This window comes from Notamacropus eugenii, chromosome 5 (assembly GCF_028372415.1).
Source record: "Notamacropus eugenii isolate mMacEug1 chromosome 5, mMacEug1.pri_v2, whole genome shotgun sequence".
NCBI classification, from domain to species: domain Eukaryota; kingdom Metazoa; phylum Chordata; class Mammalia; order Diprotodontia; family Macropodidae; genus Notamacropus; species Notamacropus eugenii.
The window spans coordinates 446,168,592-446,186,745 of NC_092876.1; the positions used below are offsets into that span (position 1 = coordinate 446,168,592).

General features: G+C 35.3%; 1 protein-coding gene across 1 annotated transcript in view; it reads right to left on the reverse strand.

Annotated features, from left to right (window-relative positions):
- Positions 1-18,154, reverse strand: part of IL1RAPL1 (interleukin 1 receptor accessory protein like 1) — a 1,535,580-nt gene that overhangs the window by 338,550 nt on the left and 1,178,876 nt on the right. The gene's annotated exons all lie outside the window — the stretch shown is intronic.

An 18,154-nucleotide genomic window follows, 5' to 3' on the forward strand; every position in this document is an offset into this window, starting at 1 on the left:
CTTGGTTAATGCAACTCTAGAAAAAATACTGGCTCAAAGACCTGGGCCCTCTTCTCATATATGTTATTCCACCACAATTGCAACCCATTTTGTGTGTGTGTATATATATATATATATATATATATATATATATATATATATATATATATATACACACACACACACACACACACACACACAATACACACATATATATGCATATATGTATGTATATATATGTATATATGTATTCCATGTTTGTATTAAACTCTCTTTTTTTTGCATCATCTTTTTCAATGTACATAAAAGGAATTCATTTCACTGTCACTTTAAAGTTAATAAGTTAAATCATTAATTATATTAAGAATGACATTGTTAATAAGAAAACTAACTTTCCAGTCCTATTCTTTGGCCACTAGTATGTTTCATGAAGATGTAATATATTAAGAAGAACTTTCCTTAATTCATATACTTCAGTTCAACTTAAGTATTTCTTCATACCTAAGAGTTAAATTGGGACTCAAACTACACCAGCTTTCATTTAGTTTCTGATTTAAATTTTGGCTTACTTGTTGTTGCTTGAACGTTATGGGGTTACGTGGTAACCCCATCTAGACTTTGATGAATCTCTTCAACAATTTTAATAAAGGGAAAGATTCAACATGAATTCAGATGTTCCTGATCTAGAATCAATTATATGAATATCAACAAATTATGTTGGGATGTTAGGTTTCTGTTAATATATTTTCCTAACATTAGATTCAGTTTTAACTACTTAATTTAAGGGGTCTGTGAAGGGGTACAAAAAGAAATATGGAAAGGTATGAAAATGCAATATAGAATTGGATATTAAAGAAAAAACACGAATTTGAAATCAGTGAGCAAGGATTTCACCAGGTTTGAAGAGGTTGTGACCTACATTATTAGAGAGAGTAACCACATCAAGTTAATTTAAATCTATCAATCCCATCGTTGGATGGAATTAAAAATACAAAGAAAAATTATTCTTAAAACTATTATATAACATTATTAATTTGTTCCTTGGCAGAATTAAATAATTCTACATATATAAACTCAGATAGAAAAGTGTGATAAAAAAGAAACACTATATGAGCAGGGGGGAAATTAATCTACATTTTCTCAGAGAATTGTTGAATATTGATTTAATAAGTGTAACTAAGTAGGCAAGTATGCCAACCACTGTTTTGATCTCTGCTGCTATGGAAAAAATGCCACCAGTTAAATTTCTAGAAATGATACTGAATTTCAGGAAAAGTACCCTGGGTAGAAATTATCTACTTCTGTATGTAATAAGAAAAATACACCAAATTAACCACACTATTATTTTTGCTTTTTTTTTTTTTTACATCACTGAAGCAAGTAATCTAGAGTTGTAAGGGACCTTTGAAGTCACATAATCTTGACTGTCCTTGAAGCATCAGTCTTAGTGTAATATCCTAACAAGTATACATCTAGCCTATACCTGACCACCTCAAGCCTTCCAAATAAGGCAAAGCAGCACTCCATTTTTTTCTTGTACCCTTTATATTGACAAGAAATACTCAGCTACTGCACAAATAAGGAACATCTAAGGACATGCACAATCTCTTCTGGGCTCAATGTCTCTGTGTGTCATGACCACAAAGCAAGGGTTTTGGTGTCCAGATGTTCAGATGCATTGCTTATGGAAATTAGTTTCATAACTTTAGATCTACACTTTATATTTAGTAGAGTTTCAGTTTCCCTGACTTTCTTTTCAGGCTAAAGTAACTGATATTTCTGACATGAAGGTGGTTTGATTATGTGTACTATGTAGTTTTCAGAAAGAAAATGGTAATGAATAAGAAATATGTGAGAAAGGTAGAAAATATGACATCTATCTGAAGTAAGAAATAAAGGGGTACTAGGAAAAACAGCATGTTACCTGGAAATCTTTCCTTAAAGACATGTTAGAAGTTACTGTATGGTATATTAAGAGTTTACGTACCATTAGCAAGGAAGACTGAAGGATCATTACAAGATGAGCTATAATGCAGTTGCAAGAAAATATCCTAACCACTAATTGCTGGGAAGATGTAGCAGCAGCAGATAGTCCCACTTGACATGTTTGGGAATGAGAACAGGTCTTTTTAGCCTAAGCACTGGGCAGCCAAACAGCAATGGAGTAACCTGTGATAAGATCTGAAAAGTGTACCCACAGGCACTATGTGGAGCACAGACTGTTTTGTTAGCAGGGAAAGCCTTGCAAAGCCATGGCCTTGTAAGTTGTCACTTTTCTAAAGGTAGCGGCACCATGCAAAGATGCATGATGGCAGGTATAGAAGAGGAGGCGATACCTTTTCGCAGTGAATATTGTGACTTGGAGGCTCAATATTTAGACTTACGAAACTCTTTTTCTTAGTTCAGTGAAAGCCCACAGTATAGCTATTTCATACACTATGTATCTGGGAACACTGAGAGATGAAATCTCAATGATACAGCATGAGCCAGTAGAATGCTAGATTCAGAATCAGAGAAATTAGATTAGAATGTCAGTTCTGTCACTTACCAGTGTGACACTGGGCAAGTCACTCACACTTTCTAGGTCCCACTTTCCTTATCTCTACAATGAGTGGGTTGGATTTAGTGGTGCCACTGAAGGTCCTTTGGGTAGACTTTGACCAAATCCTCTAGTAAATCCCACTCAGTCATGACTGTTGTATTTAGATCAAGAATAAGGACTTGAAAGGTACTGAACAGAGTAAGAATTCAGTCAAATGGAAGCAAGGGAGGAAATGCTGAAATAGGGAAAATTTCTGAAAATGAAGTTTTAAAACAGAGGCAGAGGAATAATTCATATACACTTCATTAATGGTTCCTATGTAGTTCAAATAGTTCATTTGGGATCCAAGTCCCATCTGCCTGGTATATCCGATGAGGCATACAGATTTTGGGGATAAAAACACCAAAGAGAATGATGGGTCATGTCTTCTCTGATTAATGATGCCCTCACAAGCTGCTGTTAATAGGAACTGAAATGAGCCTTACTGGGAGAGACAGAGAAAGGTAAGGGCTATAACTGTTATGGGACCCAATTTTATAGCATGTATTCTCGATTCCTATATCCTTGAAAAGTTCTCAGTAAAGATAAGATTAGCACTTTTGTTTCTAAGAATGTTCATTCTAAGTCATATTCAGACCTTAAAGACCTTTAAGGTTAGTTCAAATCAATGATTCTATTTCCAAACATGTCCTGAGAACTGGTTCTTGTTTTTAAAATAAGAACACCATACATGGAGCATTCCACGCTCCTGATGAACCACAGTAGACATTTAATAGTGAGTCAAACTCATGAAATGTTTTTTTCTAGGAAGATGGGAGTGAATATCTAATTCATATATGAGAATATATTCTTATATTATTTTACACCAGAGTACAGAATTTCAACATTCCTCTCTACTGAATTCTACAAGTTCAGCAAGTATTCATTTAAGACATAATAAGTGCAATGAACTCTACTATGACTCTTTGTAGATGACCCTTATATTTTTAACTTCACTCCTGAAGCCCAATCCTACATCACATTTCTGTGACACCAAGGTTGTAAATCTGGGTAAAAAGAAGAGTGATGCTCTTGACAGTAATACTGAATGTGAGAAGGGAACATTTTTCTTGGGACATGTACATATTATTTAAACTTTCTGGGCTTTATTTTACTTATTTGTAAAGTAAGTTGGAGGGGGTATGAACATGGTCAATTCTAATATTTCTTCCAGTCATTAAATTTATGATCTTATGTAAAAATCTGAACTCATTATGCCTTCCTCTCAGAAGCAATGTCTTCTAATTTCCTTATTACTCTTAAAGGGACCATGATTCTCTAGGTAACTCAGATCCAATATTTATTTAATGCCTTACTCACCTTTATATCACCTAATGTCATATTTCTATATCTAATTAGTTGTGATACACTCTAGACCAAGGTTTGGGGATCCTGAAGCCTTGAGGCTGCACATGTGGCTCTCTAGGTCCTCAAGTATGGTCCTTTGACTGAATCCAGACTTCACAGGACAAATTGTGAAGTTTGGATTGAGTCAAAAGGCTACACTTGAGGACCTAGGGCCACAGGTTCCCCATCTTTGCTCTAGGCTCTATATCCATAGTGTCTCATGCATCTTTCCATTTCATTAATATATTTTATTGATGTCTCTTACTTTTATTTCAAATTCACTTCTGAATATATATCTCCCTCTGTCCTAAGCAGAGATCTATCCTTTGTTATAATGTTTTTAAAGAGTAAATAATAACTTAGTAAAATAGACAAAGATATTTACTATGTCTTACAGAGTGAGTAGTATTTCACATCTACAATGCCATAACTCTGCAGTGAAAGGAGGGAGAAGAAATTCATCTTTAGGGCTATTTGGCTACTATCAGCGTAGAGTTCAGATTAAAGTAACTGCCCTTCTGATTGATGTAGTTGCACTCGTTATTGAGTTGTTTCAGTTATGTCCAACTTTCTGTGACCCTATTTGGGGTTTTCTTGTCAGAGATACTGGAGTGGTTTGCCATTTCCTTCTCCAGCTCATTTTGCAAATGCTACACTGAGGCAAACAGGGTTAAGGGACTTTCCCAGGGTCACACAGTTAATAAGTGCCTGAAGTCACCTTCAGGTCCTTCCAAGTCCAGACTTCCGTGCTCCATCTATTGTGCCATCTAGAGACCCATGACACTGTTGCACTGATTGTGTATAATCTTTTACTGGTTCTGCTTACTTGACTCTTCATTAGTTCGTATAAGTCTGGACCTATCTCTCTAAATTCTTCATATTTGTTCTATCTTAAAGCATAGTAATTCATCATTACTAAACGTACCATATTTTGCTTTAACATTCCCCAGTCAACAAACATCTACTTTGTTTCTGTTTCCTTTCTAAAATAAAATTGATTACTATGATCAATTTAGCATATATGGGATCTATATGTCTTTAACCTTCTTGGTTTAGCTGCCTAGAAATGGGATATCTGAGGAAAATAGAACAGACATTTTAGTCAATTTTAGAAAAATCTCAAATTATTCACCAGAATGGTTGGAGTAATTCATAGCTACATTAAAAATGTTCCAATATGACTATTTCATCTTTCATGATGTTTGTCATTTTATGAAGTAAGAGTTGTATTATCAGAGTCATCTCAGAGTCATATTTATCTTATAGCTTTGTTGTAGCCTTTAACATAATTGTTAATCAATATACAGTTATTTTAAAAACAATCATTTCTTCTTTTCTAAGTATTCATTTGGTACCCGTTATTTTTTATTGCTGTCAGTTACACATGCATATATGTACATATATATATATATAATAGTGGATTTTTATCATAGATATTTATTGCAAGATTATTCTTAATCAACAATTTGCTTTCTTTTACAAGTTTTAATGATTTTATTCATGCAGAAGTTTTTCATATTTTTAATTGAAATGTCTGCTATCTATTGGGATCTCCTCTAACTCTTGTTATTACATAGCTTAGTCATCAATTAAGCACTTCCATAGGAGTAAAGGTAGTATATTTTATGTATTCTCAACAACACTTAGCAAAACAACTCACACATTGTAAGAGATCGATAAATATTTGTGGAATAAAAATATAAATGTATGAATTAACATAGTCTTAATTTAACTAATTTAGGATTGACTTATGAAATATCTATGGGGAAGGATAGAAGAGCCATAATAACATGAACATAGTGCTTTTCTTCCACATGATCAATAATCAGAATCATATTAACAAGATTATACAAAAAAGTATTGTTCTGAGGGAAAATAAATAATTGGTTTTCAGGCAACATTATAATCAAATCTTTATTTTCATAATTGTGCATATAAAATGTAAAATTATTTAAAACTAATCTCATCTCCTTCCTACTTATATAGTGAAATAAATATTAATTTTTCATTCTCTCAATTCAGCCATATGTCATAAATTTGGGTAATACGCATTTTTCATCTACTGTTCATATGTGTATTGTCTTTCAAATCGCTATAGGGGAAGCTTTGTCTCATCTTGGGGTATGAAGCAATTAGTTCAACATCCTATGGAAATAAGATAATTTGTAGACTCTGAGCACTCATAGGACATTTTTTTTTAGTTTGAGTTTGATCATATGCACATATTGGCTTAGTTTGGAGTTTTCTGTTACATTCCTCAAAGTGTTTCTTTTCTTCCTTCCTAATGGATATTGACAAATAATTTCTGATTTCATGATATCATGTTTGATTGTGTTTAACATAAGTAATGTTAGGAAATGTTAAAAGAATTAGTGAAATATTTTTGTTGCTGCCTTTGTGTGCATGATTGAAGTACCTCTTCCAACCCCTTTACTTGTCACTTCCAGGAGAATTTTCCAGCTGTTCTTCTATTTTGTTTCATCTTTCGTACAGCTTATAGTTTTATTTACGGTGAGAAGCTCAAAGCATTTTGTTTGCATTCTGGTAGTAGCAGGTCTGTCTGTCAGCTATTGGATGAGCACTTTCTATCCCCTTCTCCATTTCTTTGATACCAAGATCATGAGAGTAGAATGAGGTGACAGAGAACTTTAATATTAGCTGTGATTAAAAAAATTACAAAGTCATAAAGCCCTTCAAAAATGTTTTTTCAAAGCCAAATTAATTAAGGGGGAGAATGGAATTTCAAAGAAATGGAAACTTTTAAAAATCATTTTTCATACATGTTTTGAGACCAAATAATTATTTTTCAGTAAACTTAACTTCCTAAATATTTGGGGCATTGCTCAATATTAGCATAATTTAATCCCTTTGAATACATAATGAGTGGATAGCAGGAGAAGCAGGTTGGTATCCTGATTGGTGGTTATAAAAGGGTGAAATAATGTTTCCAGAGATAAACAAATCTATCTATCTATCTATCTATCTATCTATCTATCTATCTATCTATCTATCTATCTATCTATCTCTGTCCGTCCGTCCGTCTGTCTGTCTATCTATCTATCTATCTATCTATCTATCTATCTATCTATCTATCTATCTATCTATTCATCTATTGAATCTCAGAAGTAACCTCTGCCATAGGTAACATTCAGTTGTAACTGACTTTATTTTTACAACAGCGTAGCCACTCTCTATTCTCAATTCTATAATCACATCTAATTTTTTCATAAAGAGCTGACCCAGACATTAATGAAATGAAATCAATTCATTTATCTCAAGACAAAATGATCATATCATTGGCACAGTCTGTACTGCTGCCAGCTCAATTACACAGCATTCCAGGAGACACAAAAAAAAGTAGCAATGGAAATGCAAGAAGTTAGCTTTAATTCAGTTATGCTTACAGTCACTCAGTACATATGATGTCTGTCATAGTTATAACACTTACTCTATGATCATGGTAAACCAGAATGGGGCACCTCAGATAGATCACCCATAGGGACTTATAGGACAGCTAGGTAGCACAGTGGATAGAGTGTTAGGCTTGGAGTCAGGAACACTTATCTTCATGAGTTCAAATCTGGCCTCAGCTGTATGACCCTGGTCAAATCTTTTAATCCTGTTTGCCTCAGTTTCCTCATCCATAAAATTAACTGGAGAAGGAAATGGCAAATCACTCTAGTTCTTTTTGCCGATAAACCCCAAATGAGGTTACCAAGAATTAGACGTGACTAAAAAGTGACTGAGTAACATTAAGAGAGATTTGTACCTTCTGTTGGTTTTTTATCATTGGTTGGTAATTAGCTCCTCACAAGAGTGAGGAAGTGAATGAAAATGGTGACACTGGCAGTGAAGAGTTTGATGGGGAGGGAAATCAGTTAATGCAACTGCATCTGGGCTCACAGCCCTACCACTCTTCCCACTTTCAGTTTTTCTGGTTGCCTGGTTACATGGTGGGTGTGGCACACGCTGTCTGGTTAGGACTTTATTTTTTGTTCTTCCTCCCACTCTGTAAGAGGATTTTTCTTGATATCTTCTAGAGAGGAATAACACCTCTCAACAAGAAGAACCATTTAGCGCATCCTAACTGGGATGCACATTTTGAGGCTTCTCATTATGATGGTGAGATATAAGGTTGTATTCTGGAGTTTTTATTGTCAACAGTGCTGAAAGCAATATGAATCCCAATAAATATCTGCTCCATTGAAATTCAGTATTTTTAAGGATATCCTGAAGACTTTGAACTTTTATATTTAATTGTTCTGAAGTATGATAATGACTTTGAGAATTACACATAACAGAGATGACCAGATGAAAAAAAACCAAATAAAGTCCTGAAACAATTCATCTTTGTTTCCATGGAAATTGTAGAAACATATAGCCATATGTTCAGAATGTTTTCACACTCAGTACAATGCATTCTAATAAGTATGTCCATAGTAGATTCTTTCTTTTTCTTTCTCTGTCTCTCTCTGTCTCTCTGTCTGTCTCTCTGTCTCTCTGTCTCTCTCTCTCTCTCTCTCACTCACACACACACACACACACACACACACACACACACCATATACATATGCATACACCACACACACATTTCATTCTTTTTTTCTCCAAACTACTGACTTTTTGACACAACTGTGATATATTTTTAAAAATAACAACAATAGGCATTCAACTCTAGGTAGGTCGCTCTTCCCACATTTTTTGAACTGTATCACTGTCCTTATTTGTAAAATGAGTTGGGTAAACTAAGTGATCTTCAAACTCCCTTTCAACTCTAGCATTCTATGATTTTATATATAGAACCTCTATCCAGATATTTAACACTAGTATCCACATATCATACTCTACACAGTTGAAACAGCATAGGATACTGGCATGGATCTTTATTGGAAACAGTATTTCAAATGAAAGGATAACTCCCTTCTCATTCATTAAGTGGCAGAATTAGTTCAGTAATATTCTGCAAATATGCATTCTCTGTACAGAATATTGTGCTGGTCCTAGAATAGATAGGTAGGTGCCGACTTAAAAGTCAGTCCCTGTCCTATGTAATTAAAAATCTAATATGAATATATAAAGTAAAACTAATAAATATGATATACAATATGATGTGATAATACTGAATACACCTAGAAGTGTATGTGTTGTCTCCCCTAATAAAATGTAGCAATCTGATGTGTAAGTATTGTTCCGTTAATGTGTTTGTATCCTTAGCACCTAGCGTACATAGTGCAGATAGGAAGTGGTTCTTAAATGCTTGTGGACTGAGTGATTCTGATAAAAGTAACAGAGAATTACAAAATAAAGTGCTATCATATTCTGAAGGATTAGCCCATTGCCAATCAAGAAGGACAGAGAAGGTTTTATGTAGGGAGCATTTGAGTTGAGTTAAAAAGAGTGACTGAATTTAATGGCTTAAATGAAAGAGTAGAATATTTCAGGCACTGGGAATAATGTAGGCAGAGACAAAGGGTGGAAGACCACAGGATGCATTCAAGGCTCACTGAGTAGTTCTTTATCATTGGAGTATAGAGCACAAGTAGGGGAATGATAAGAGATAAGCCTGAAGACTTTTAGCTTTACTTAGCAGACAACAAAGAATCATTGGATTTTTCTGACATGACCAAATCTATTACAAATCAAAAAGATTATTATGACAGTGGTATGAAGAGTGCATTGGAGAGGACATCTTTTGACAACAGTGTGAAGAGAACATGGAAAATGGTATCTATCATTCATTCAATGAATGAGAATGTTTACATAAAATGTTCTGGGGCAGACAAAATCTAGAGACCAAGTTTCAGGTCTTGTTAGCTATGCAAACTTAGTCTATTTAATTTTTGTGATGCTCACTGTCTTCATCTGTAAAATGGGGACAATAATACTTGCATTATCCATTTAACAAGATTGCTGGGGAAAAAAGCACTCCAAAACTGTAAATTCTTATACTATTGTGAGCTGTCACTATTCCACTCATGATGTATATAACTATTGATCTTGGAATAACATGATCATGGCAAAATTGATTCAAAATTGCAGGTAACCTTGACAGTAATTGAAATACATGATACGCATCGATAAGTTGAAGCTTGGGGCCAGCTTGTACACAAGAATGCAGAGTTAACATATAATTAAAGGCACATATGACTAGAAAAAAAAAAAAGATTTATATGGCAAGAAAGAAAGCCTAAATACCATTCCTAGTGACCTTGAGATAGTAAAGGACCTGGAAAAAGGCACATTGAATATATCCTCTATAACAATTTATAGAAATATAAGGACAAACACTACATAGTCTGGGATGGATTATGTTAGGCAGCTGAGCAAAAGTTTCTGTCTATATCGTCTATTATTGTATTATGTAATATATTATTACATTAATATATATTATGTACTATATAATGTATATATAATGTATATAATATGTAATAGTATAGGTCATTATGTAATATATTACAATATGTTGTCTATACTGGTCTGTGGTATAGACCAATGGAAGAAATCTGCATACAGAACTCACTGATCTGACACATTATCATTGTTGTGTTACTTTAAAATAATAATTTTATCTCCCTGAGAGAACTTCATCTTCATCTTCCTGACATGTTTCTATGGTGCTTTTCTCCTGCTTCCTAAAAGAAGTCTATCACAATACGTTCAAAAACATGATTGCTAAGAAATACAAATCCAAGAAAGAAAAACATGCCTATAAGCAGTGAGATCTGGCATCCTTTAAATAAAACTAGCTGTACAAATCTAATTATGCTGTGAATGTTGTTATATTACTTTGACTATCAGAGCATAATCCCAAAGTTACCTGGCAATAAACCGAGATTAGTCATTTGGAGCATTTTCTTTGCTGCATTGCTACTAGAACTGGCAGGGGCACAACTGCAAATTTCTTCTTAGCTGCATTGAAAAACTCTCATGTTCTCAAAAGGAAAAGGAAAAGGCATGATCAAGAAAAGCCTATTAAAGGCATTGTCCTCAGTACTAAACGTTGGGGTTTTCATAACCTAATTTTTAAAAGGTCAATTCCACATTCAGTGTAAATAAGTATCTACAATCTCTGATGATTGGTAGAAGTTTCAGTTGCTGTATTTCAGAGTGGATTATGTCTAAACAAACAATGTAGTTAAAACACATAAAATTGAGTTCTTGTACTCCGTTCAGAAATGGAGTATTCACCAAACAGGTTGCAATTTTTCCTATACTTTGTTCAAAACGAACATGGTAGTTTAAAGTAATTTTCTTTTAGGAAAGAAAGACAGATCAATAGTTTTATGGTATATAACCTTCAGTCAAACTAAGTAAACTTCGATCTTATCAGACTAGAAGGTCCGATCACTCCATAAGTAAGAAACCTCCATCGAATGTCCCTGTAGTTGTACCACTGGAACTATGGTGAAAAATCATTCATACTCAGAAAATAGGTCAAACAATGAAGCAGCCTGAAGGATTTTTTTAAACAACATTCTTTAAAAAATTGATATCTTTGCCCATATTTAATCCAACAAATATAAATCAAGGTTCTGTTGTGTGCGTAGAATTGTGCTATAGCCTTAGAAAATATATAAAGAGTAAATGTAGCATAGTCTTTGCCCTCAAGGATTCTATAATCTAATAAACTAATAATGGGACAAAATATTTTTAAAAAAGATCAAACCAAAGGGCTATGTGGCATGTGAATTTAGCCTTAAGGCATGCATAGATACTTAAAGGCTGGGAAGGGAAGAGCATTCCTTCCAAAGAACTGTAACACTAAACATATAGAAAAAAGGGAGTTTCAGCTATGTATTAATGTGGGGATGGATATATTGAGGCCTGGTTTTGTTTTGTTTTTTTTAACTTAAACACAGAGTCCATGCAGAGTGATATCATAAGATAAAACTTGCATTGTAAAGTGGAATAAGATGATGGAGGGCCTTGACTGGAAAATTAAGGAATTTGAAATTTATTTCAGTTAGTAGGGAGCCAAAGAAGGCTTTTGAGCAAAGTTTAGCTATAACTAAATCTACCCATGTAAGGTCAAGCAAAATAGGATCTTTCACTGTTTTTGTTTTAGTACAGTCAAGAATAATGCCTCTATTTGAATGTGATTGAGGAGGATCTTTCCCACCCATTATCAGGCCTGGGAAGATTTGTAGGAAGGTCCATGCCTTTTTTTAATGAGGCACTGGTTCTCAAGGGATGTGATGCTCTCTAGTTCTAAAAAGTATATAAAGACTCTGAGGTGGGGGTTTTATTTGGGGGCTTACTAACTGGAAGTGTTTGTTTGGCCAGATGAGAACTCTAGGAAGCCCCCCACTCCACACCCTCCCTGCTTTGAGAACCCAGAAGTTAGTGCTTCCCTCTCTGGTAACTATGGTCAGACAGTTGGGATTCAACTGTCTGTTGAATTCAGGCAGAGGAAGCCATGTCTGCTGACTGTTAATTTCTCTGTATTTTCTTTGAAGTTCTGGGTGCTGACTCCCCTGAAGGAGGTAGGTGATTGATACATGTGCTTGATTAAAAAGATTGTTAACCCCTCAAAAGTTGCCTTTCCTTTTTTGAACACAAATCTAAGCACCTGTGATAACAGGTCCCCCTGTGTATGTTGGGGTGTTTACTGACATATTATGGCAATAAAGATGGGATCTACATAAATTAAAAGGAAAGTATGGGGACTGGGATAATTGTCTATTATTTCCCAGGTGTGGTGACTACGATTCTGTGGAATACTGGGAGGTGGGAGTGACCAGAGCTGGGGCTCAAGTGGATTAGCCTGGCTGTGGACTGCTGGAGGAGTGAATGTCAGGAGATTGTATTGTATGCACAGCCATGGAACAGGAACAAATAACTGCCTGCTGAACGACCCAGCAAAAGCCTGCCTGCTGAAGGATTCAGCAGAAACAGAGAATGGCCAGTGTGTTGACCTTGGTGAGGTGAGAGGAATGGGAGCACAGAGCTTCTTTCATACAGACCTAGACTGGAGCTGGGAGCTTCTGGCTCCTGCTGGAGGAGGAGGAACCTAGGTGCTCAGAGTTCAGCCCTGGGGCAAGATTGGGACTGAACAGCAAGGCACCAAGTATGCTTTTTTGCAGCATTGTTCTGAGACAGTTTGAGATCCAGGTGGTGGAGCTGTCTATGGTGGGAGGAAGGAAGTGCCATGTACCTGCAAGAACTCCACCCTGATGGCTTTGTTGTCCAGCCACCCCTCAGGACTTGGAAGCTGGGTTTATTAGAGCCTACTCCTGAGAGTACAGGGTAGAGAGGAAACACCCCCAAGAGGACTTTGCTTGGACATTTCTGTTTGGGATTGAGGAAGAAGGATCTGGTTGCAATCTCCTCAAAGAATGACATTATGTTATGCCTATACCTTTGTGTTTGTATAAAGCCATATGGCCACCCTGGTAATAAATTTCTATGTTATGTACTCTGCAAATGTGAATTATGTTGTATTTACTTAAGAAATGTTAATACCTATTTGTTCCAGGACCCATGGCCATTTAGATTGTAAGGCCAAGGATCCTGGAAGGGTGGGATGTAAGGTCAAGCAAAATAGGATCGTTTGCTAGTATCATTTTAGTATAATCAAGAAGTATAATGCCTCTATTTGAATGTGATTAAGGAGGATCTTTCCTACCTATTGTTGGGCATGGAAAGATTTGCAGGAAGGTCCACCCTTTTGTTAATGAGGCTCTGCTTCTCAAGGGATGTGATGCCCTTTGGAGTTGGGGCTTTTATTTTGGGGCTTACTGACTGGAAGTGTTTGTTTTGTCAGATGAGAACACTGAGCAGGCCCCCTGGCTTTGAGAACCCAGATGCCAGTGCTTACCTCTCTGGTAACTATGGTCAGACAGTTGGGATTCAACTGTCTGTTGAATTCAGGCAGAGGAAGCCATGTCTGCTGACTTTTAATTTCTCTGTATTTTCTTTGAAGTTCAGAATGTTGATTCCCCTGAACTACGTGAATGATATATGTACTTGATCAAAGTGATTGTTAACCCCTTAAAGTTGCTTTTCTTTTATGAAAGCAGGCCTAAGAACCTGTGATAGCAGGCCCCCCTGTTATGTTGGGGTGCTTCCTGATACAACCCATGAGAAAGATTGTCTGGTATCAGTGAGGATGGTTAATAGGACATAGTAAGCAGAAACAGAAAGAACTGTTAGTTGGTAATGATATTAAACCAAGTGACTGATAAGGAGACATGTATTATTATATTATGGTAGTAACAGTGAGAACTGAGAAGAGGGATAGACATGATACAGATTGTTGAAGTAGAATCAATAAGATACAGGAAGTAACCACATAAGAGGTAAAAGAGAAGGAAAAAATTAAAAGATAACACAATTATTTCTAACACGGAAGACTAGATGAATACTGGTTCTGATTTCATAAATAATGAATTCCAAAGGAGGATTAAGTGTTAGAGAAAGAGAATAAGCTTAGTTTGTGACAGGTTAGGTTTGAAGTTCCAAGCAAGTATCTTCTGTAAACAACTGGCAATTTAGATCTGGAGTTGGAGGGAGTGATCTGGACTGTAGTCATTGATTTGAAAATCATATAGAAGTGACAGTTAAAACCATGGAAACAGATGACATTGCTAAAGGAAAGAGAATAGAGAAAAGACTTCTAGGGCCAAGTATAGAGAAACTTAGGAGTTTGACCTTAAGCAGTCTGGAAGGGAAAGAGAAGACAGAGACAAAGAAGGAACCATAGAATTAGGAAAAGACTCAGAATAGTGTCGAATCCCAAAAGTCATAGGAAGAGTCAGAATTCAGTTAGGATGAAAGAGGGGAGAATGTAAAATGCATCAGAAAGATCAATGAGAATGAGGAACCAAAGCATCTGGGCACATGATAAATGCTTGGTGAACCCAAGAAGTTAGGTCATTTCCTGGGGCCTTCCTCATTCTGAGGTAGGCTCTTTACCACAGCATGTTGTGTTTCTCTGTCTAGTAGTACACTCTTTAATAAGGAAGAAAATGTATAAAATATCATGACTGACACCTATAAGTTGTATGGCAACTGAAAAATCACTAAATCTCTTTAAGGTTCATTTTCCATTTCTGAAAACTGACCATTTTCTACTTCATAAGGCTGTTGAAGGGGAGACTTTTATAAGCCACAAAGCACAAAATAAAGATGAGTTACTCTTAGCATTCTGAAATCATTTCCATCAGCAATGTCTAACACTTGAATCACTCAGATGTTTGATCCTTGAAATGGTAAATTTCAATTTGCACAAAAATTCATTCAACCATAAGAGCTTCTTCTTAAAAATACTAAAATACTAGTTACTCTGTGTTTATATAGAAAGGATGAACTTCTTGAAACATACACATAACTAAAAGTCAGCAACTACAGTTATCTACTGATCTTTGAATGTGTATGAAAATTCATCACCCACTGAATGCTGTTTCATTTTCTTTGCCATTTGTACTTTCATCCTTTCATTTGTGTAGGTACTTCTGTACTGGTACAGATTTCCCATTCTCAGAAATTTAGTGGATGAATTTCCTAAGTTTCTGATACCAAGGAATATCATTACCTGATGGAACAGCCTAAGGAAATGATTCTCCTATAACATATCTAAGGTAGTCCTTGACAACAAACTCACAACTATACTTCTAAGAGCTTCAGGTTGGTAGAAAACAGTTAAAGCATATGATTCACCGATACACTCTTCTAGAGCCTGTGGTCACTTTTACAACACAATGAAACATCAGAGCAGGACTTTGATGTCTGCAGTTTGTCCCCATTTGGGAAAAACTCTATAAGCAGAAACCAAGTCACAGACTATATTACTAAAGAGGGTTTTTTTTTTTGTGCTTCTTTAAAATGCCCCAAAATGTTTTGCCAATCTTGAAATCAGATTGCATTTTTGAGTGAATGGTTGATAATCTGTGATTTCAGGAAATAGGCAATAAGTGACTCCCCTTACTTCTATGGATCAGAGAAAGATTGAGTGTTGAGATCATAAGAAGTCGGATATAAAAAAAAAAATTAAACCCTATATTTCTGTGATCTATTTTTTTAAATCCTTTGAATTGTTAAAGGACTTTTCTTTCAAAGAACTTAAAGAATGTCAGAGTTAGGGTACTCAGAAATGACTGGAAAAAAGAATGGTCAAGATATTCTTGTCTTCATTTTATAGAAATTGAGGCTAAAGTGTTAGATACAGCATGTCAGTGGTAGAAATTGAATTAGATCTTCAATGGTATTGGTAAAGACACAAAGCAGATTGAATGAATAGCTATAGTTCGATGTTCCATGCCTAATCCATATCATTTTTTAAAAAGTATCTCTTTCCTATATAAACATAAGATATTGTCAGAGGTTTTAGAACCATGCCATTCTGATCATATTTGTGATACACATGATTACACTCCACTGCTATTCTGACGGAGTGGTAAGAATGTATGAGCCCCCTCTGTATAAATCTATCTTTATAGCAACAACACTGGTTGTTCCTTATACCTTCTATATTCTTTTGAGAACGTTAGATTTGAAATTAAAGGAACTAAGTCTAGGTTGCAGCTCTGGAATCTAGAAAATTCAATGACCTGGGTCAAATAGTTCAACCTCTCTAGATCGCATTTTCCTTAAATGAAAATTAAACCAGACTAGTTGGGTTCAAAGGTATCTTTCAACTTTTGATGCTTTCAGGTTGGAGATCAAGAAGAGAAAAAGGAGATAGCAAGTGGATGAGGAATACTCTTTTTTTCAAACTTTCTGGTATACATGGAAATACATTTGTACAAATTAAGGAAGATGACTCACGTCTGGCACAGAGCTTCTATTGTTTCAAACCTTGGCCAACCCTCACATCACACTTAGAGGAAAGTTTGGAATGTTAACCATAATGTAAGAATTGGGAGCTCCACCTCCTCTGTAATAATTTATCTACCACTTATGGACAGATTGCTACAAACAAAGTGAATGAAATCAGCTTTGTTTTCTACTCATCCACCACTAATTCTACTTGCTCCATGCTGCCAAGTCAGTGAATCCTTTCCAAGGCTGTTCCAAACCTTTTTGAACTACAGAAAAATCAGTCACACTAATCTGTTGTTCCAACTTAATTTTTACTTTTAAAGACTAACCATCACTGTTATAATGAAAATATTTCTCTCAAATGTCTGTGTCATCACCTATATATTATTGGCTATATACTACTCCCTGACATAGATATCAAATTGCAAAGAAAACTGGTTAAATAAAATCACAAAGCACATCACAAAATGAATTACAGACCACAATCTTTATCAAACCAGCCATCTCAGTCTGAATTTTTTGATACAAAGAACACTCCCTTAGAGAAAGACGAAATAACAATCTAAGAACCAATTACAGTCTGATACAACTGATATTAAAAACTAAAGCAATTGATGAAAAGTGTTAGGAATCCAGAAAATCTACCAAACTTTGAAACATTTCCTCAGTAAATGCATGCTATGTTCAAGACTAATGCATACGGAAAGGCAAGTGCTAATTTAGAAGGAGAAGTGAGGAAAGAACATGTTTCTGGAAATGAGCTTTAAAATATAATTCACTATTTTATGCAGTGTAAGCAAACACATCAAAAGTCTTCACTTAGTAACAGGTATTTTGATTAAAAAACATATCTCAACATTGCACATTTAATAGATTCATGTAGGAGACAAATGAATTCGCATATGTACTCATTTATCCACCATGTATATTTTCAGTTGTGTCCATTTGTAAACTACATTTTGTTTAGCTGAACAAACTGAAGACTTTGAAAGATTATGTTATGTTTTATTTATGAGAGAGGAAAAACTGAAACAAGGAAACTTGTAATACAGAATAATACAAAACAAAGGCAGGTTGTGTTTCAGCTCTGGTGATCAGCGAAACTTTAGATGAACAGCAGGTATCTAATATTCTGCTGCGGACATAGTTGATCCTCTATCAGTATTAATTGAAGTTGATAGACCCAATGGAATCCGATTAAGAAGGCAGCTGGATAATAAAGGACTTGCTAAAATTCCTTTGGGGCAGTGCCAGTTTATAGTTACAACAGACTGGAAAGGTCATTCTGAGCATGAGGCCAGAGGAAGAAAAAACTTGAAGAAACTGTCAGCACAAATCCATTGCAGTACTGAGCTTTCCTGTGTATGGCATATCATCACAGACAGAAATATATTTGGTATTAACAGTATTATTCTAAAGGGCTGTGTCATCATGTGATTATTTCAATAGTCTACTTTTGGCATTTTCAACTGTTAGTCCCATTTTACA